Source organism: Porites lutea, chromosome 12 (genome assembly GCF_958299795.1).
Source record: "Porites lutea chromosome 12, jaPorLute2.1, whole genome shotgun sequence".
Classification (NCBI taxonomy): Eukaryota; Metazoa; Cnidaria; class Anthozoa; order Scleractinia; family Poritidae; genus Porites; species Porites lutea.
In genome coordinates, this window is record NC_133212.1 from 7,477,552 (window position 1) to 7,482,551 (window position 5,000).

Genomic DNA, 5,000 nt, shown 5'->3' on the forward strand with positions numbered 1-5,000 from the left:
CCGAGACATTAGGATTGGACATCCCCTTTTTAAGAATTTTGACAACAATGAAAAAACCCTCTTCGTATTTGACAATGTCGATCCTGATATCTGCAGACTTTCATCTCCTTACATGCAGTCATGTATGGAATATAGACAAAAACTTGTTCTTTCATATCATAGCCTTTGTTTTGATTTCAGATTTGTAACGAATAATGTAGGTAATACCATGCACTCACGTGGGAATACTGAAATAAAGCTGTTGTTGTTGTCGTTGTTTCTGATGAGTTGAATTCACTTGTCAATGTCCGAAGAAGGAGAAGAAATTATCCACCACACCTTGGATTACTGACCAGATCTTAGCTAAAATCAACTACGCACCCACCAAGACAAACTCAAGACCCAAAGGTGCTTATTTTGACCCAGAATTTCTTCCCCCCGCCCCCGCCGCCAAATCAAGGAAAACGAGACACGAATCGTGCAGCTAAAATGGCGGCGGCTATCATCACACGCGGGCCAATTCGATCAGCCACCCGCTAACTCAGTTATCATGGTAACTTACCCCGCCGTAGAGGACATGTTTCTCCTAAGCTTTTCTTTTGTCAAATTCGTATGGAGGCGACTGATGATATTTCCAATTCAAGCGAAGTTGGATTCCGCAGTTTTGTCTCTTACTGCGTCGACTCTGGTGGAGCCCAGGCCCTCTCTATTGAAGGGCGCGCAAAATAATTGTCCGTCTTTTTCTAAATAGCGTAAAACGGCGTAATCCGAGATTTGTTACCTTGTCATTAGGAAATTACCACATATTATTCACTGTAACTGGATAAGTAATGATTTGTGTACCGCTTGAATACTTACTGCAGCAGATAGCTGGCCAGTGGAGAAAGTCATTTGGGAAATTACCACATATTAATTTTCTGTCTGATTTTAGGAAAGGGCACCTTTCTCAGAGTCCCAACTATTGGCTGGAGTAGCTATCTAACGTTCCGTTATACAGTAGTGGTCATGCACGCAAGCATTGAAGTCATTGCACGCTGTTAGTTTATTGTTTTTCTGCTCCGGCCCATATAAGCTGTTAGGACAAGGGCCTCGGATGCAGGGGTGAGGGGAATAGGGGGAGAAGGGGTGTGGCTCATTAGCCAATTTCTACCATACTTGAAAGAAGCTTGGCCACTCTAAGGCCTTTTAGGTAATTTAGAAGTTAAGTCAATATTGAAACCACAGAAAAGACACACATTTGTTACAGACCCTCTTCTGTTGTAGGGTACCTTTTTCCAAAATCAGACAGATAATTAATAATTATCTGTCTGATTTTAGAAAAAGGTACCTATCTCAGAATCCCAACCATTGGCTAGTGTAGCTTTCTAACTCACTGTCGTACCGGAACGGTCAAGCAGCAAACAGTAGTTTTCAACAACAACAACGATTTATTTATTAGCGAATGATAAAATGGTGCTATACAGTGAAACCCCTTGCCTAAGAACCTATATTTTACGAACCTGTTTAGTCTAGAAATTGAAACAATTTCTTAGTTTCTAAAATCTCTGAAAAAATTTGCCTGTACCCTTGGGCAAAAGTTAGATCAGTCACTGTTCAGAATCCTCTTTGAAGACATACCTGCATTATCGCTCTAACTGGACTGTTTAAATGCCAATGAGGTCAATACTTTAGGTTTTCTTTATATGGTCATTTTTACATAACGTCTTATTTGGTGTGCAGATTTTATATGAGGAATAAGCTGAACCACTAAATTCTCTTGGCTATATTGTATGTTTCTTATTCAGAACATAACCTATGTAAGAACCTAAATAGCCTTAACCTGTACTAACTACCATTTATATATTGAAAAGAATAACCTGTTTAGGATAACTTTGAAAAATCCAGGTTCTTAGTCTCTTGGTACGTTTTACTGTAAGACAAAGGCAAGGCGAAGGAAACTGAGGTGCTACGTTAAAGAGGAAGCTAATTAGGACACACGATTAATGTTCAAGTGAAAGGTATATAATGATAACCTTCAATCGTCAATCTCGCTCCCCTCTTGGATACATGGTAGGGCAGCATAAAAACGCTCGGCACGTTCACTTAAATATTTTCTAGCTAGATTTAGACACTGCTGCTTTACATCTTCACGAATTAGCCTTAGTTCCTGCCTCAGTGTGGTCAGTAGGTCTATTCGCAGTGGAGTTGCTTGCCTTTTCTTTGTGTACGAAACTAGCCTGGGTTGCTGTTTTGGGTCAATAGTGAAACGCACGAAGGCGCAGTCGGGATGATCTACAACTTTCAGATTGCCCCTGTCATCAGGCTGTTCCCCAATTCCAACATTAATCCACGCGATTTCTTTGACCTCAAATTTCTCGTGCTGTAAATCTTCGTTTCTACTGACGTATTTTAACTTTAAAAATGACTTGTAGTCCTTTATCATGTCCAGACCTACCCAATAGACCTTGACGTTTGATAAACCACTGCTGACTAGAACGTTTTCCCAGTCTTTGGGTGTTTCAATTTTCTCTTGGGCGTTAAAAACTTTTTGAATGTTTCCAAAATATCTATCGCACACACTATACGAGTGGCCCTCCAACAAAAATTTTAAGTCTGTTCGTAGGAAGTCTCCTCTTGTGACCAGGTAATCCATATAAAAAAATAGAAAGTTTTGCTTAAACTGAGCCGGAGAATTGTCACACCACACTATAAGATGGTCATACCTGTCTCGGCCTTGCTCCGTCTGAAGTTTTTTGAGAAAATAGTCCAAGATTGAGATCACTTCATTTGGGCCTCCACCAGCAATAGACTCGTCGTACATAAAACAGTGTATAACCTCCTGGTTTGCGCAGTATATACCCATTAGGCTTGTTCTGAGCTTTTTTGAGTAATACCAGTCTTGAGAAGACACCTTTGGTGTAGGTAAGCTTTTGTGAAAATCCATATGCAAAGTAAGCGTTTTCGAGGCCATTTTAGTCCATGCAAAGGGGCCTGACTACGTGAGGCTTAACACATCGTGCCCTCTTTAACGCAGTACTCAGTTTACTTTGAAACTTATGTCTTCAGTTATTTACAGCTTGCGCTAGTGGCTCGATATTCAAAAAAAAAACACTACCGTTATCACTTACGTTTGCGACAGTCATTGGAAGAGAAACTTAAGAGAGCGCGCGCAGGTCTTGCACACAGTTGTCTTCACATTAGGGACCCTAAGCAAAGACGACTTTGAGCGATGCACGTCAACCGGAAGTGAGGCCTTCTCTTCTTTTATATGCCTTGACGCTAAAAAATTTGTATTTCTAAGTTTCTCTTCTCTTATAAAGACGATTTGCCCGGGATTTTGAACCCATCCACTGCCCAATGTTGCAAAAAGCCCACTTCCGGTTGACGTCCGTCGCTCAAAAACGCTGTTGCTTAAGCTCCCTTTTGGAGCCAAGAGTCACGTTTGCGGCAAACGGCAAACGTGAATTTGTACCACGTGACCAAGTGTTCCCTGTTTCTTGTTGTGAAATTCTCAACTTGAATCTGACCTTTGCTCTTTTCCGTAAAAGAGACTCTAAATATCTCTGTTTAGTCTGCCATGGCTCACGGTTTCCTGTACTTTTTTGAACTGGAATTGAATGTGTTTAAGTGAATCTTTTTCCGTGATGCGGTGTGTATTTTGTATCAGTACGGGGACTTTTTTATGTAATGAATAATTAAAAGGGATGACAATTCGAGGAGGGCGATATTTTTAAAACAGATATATAACAAATACGCAACCCTTTTCCGGATTCAGGCCCATGTTTCGTGGTAGGAGGGAGGGCTACCCACCTATCATAAGGCATAGGAAGGTTGTACTTTCCTCAAGTTAACAAAGCCTTGATCTGAGACATGCGATTAGCTTTGGTAGGCTAAGGTAATAGGCCCTTTGCAGCTAGTCATTCACGTGGTACAAAACCGCCGTGCTGGAGAGCAAAAGTCGTACTGGGACAAGACTAACAAAGAAAATTACCATTTAAAATTATGCCGGTATGTCTTTTGTTTGTCTTGTCCCAGTGCGACTTTTGCTCTCCAGCATGGCGGTTTTGTACCACATGAATGGCTAGCTGCAGAGGGCCTATTACTAGTGTCATCAAATCGCAAACTACAAAGTTACCCACCTTCTCTCAAATCAACTCGAACTCAGCAAGTACAAATTCTTTCAACACTTTATTCACCTTAACTATACTGAGTTTTACATTTTCTTGACCCTCAAGCTAAAGCAAAGAGGAAATCAGCGTCAACAATCCATCTGCTAACTTTCATCTGTACACCCATTGACCCGTTTCTTAGACAGAACAAACATGTCATACTTTAAGGCAGCATATCTCCTTTCGCCCTCAATTAAATGATTTTGACGTTCTGTTCTTATTCTTTGAAGTTCTTCTTCATTACTGGCGCCGTCCTCGGTTGCGCCGTTTGTCATTCGTCCTATCGTGTTTAAGGTCCTGTCACAAACCTGACATGTGTCTTCTCGTGGTTTTCGAAAACCCAACCTGCTGCCGAGATCTTCGTTGAACACGTTCCTGAAGGTAGTAAAACTTATAACAGGACCTTTTTTTTTTTTCTAAAAAGGTATCTTTTTTTAACCTCTCACCTAATCGACTAGCATTAACAAAAAAGGTAACAATTTTGCATGTTGTTCTATGAAAAATGTATGCAGAAAGTTAATTTTTCTGCTCTTTTCAAGTAGCAGAGTTAATCTTTTTGTAAAAAAGCAGAATTGCCGGAACCTTTCACTGATTGGTGGGGAACCCGCAGAATGTAAACACCGCGGAAAATACCCTTTTTAAATTTTTCAAGCAATGAAGACATTCTTGGTAGTCTCAACACTTCTAGACTGCTTTTACATCGAGTTACACGAGGGGCACCCAACGACAATTTTCGGAAAAATATCTGTTCGGAAGACGATTTGAGGTCTAGAATTTTCGGAACATTTGTTGTAAAATTTCTTGCTTGCCTGCCTCTCCTAGGATTTTCGAACACCTAAAAAATGGTAAAATTGCCCATTTTCAACGGATTTT

At 40.6% G+C, this 5,000-nt stretch overlaps 1 long non-coding RNA gene across 1 annotated transcript in view; it reads right to left on the reverse strand.

The window, feature by feature from the left end:
• The window catches only part of LOC140921286 (uncharacterized), a 6,881-nt gene extending 6,189 nt beyond the window's left edge, over positions 1–692 (reverse strand). The window contains exon 1 of the long non-coding RNA XR_012164004.1: positions 542–692. This is a non-coding gene — a long non-coding RNA (uncharacterized lncRNA). The remainder of the gene's footprint in view (positions 1–541) is intronic.
• Positions 693–5,000: the final 4,308 nt, after the last annotated feature.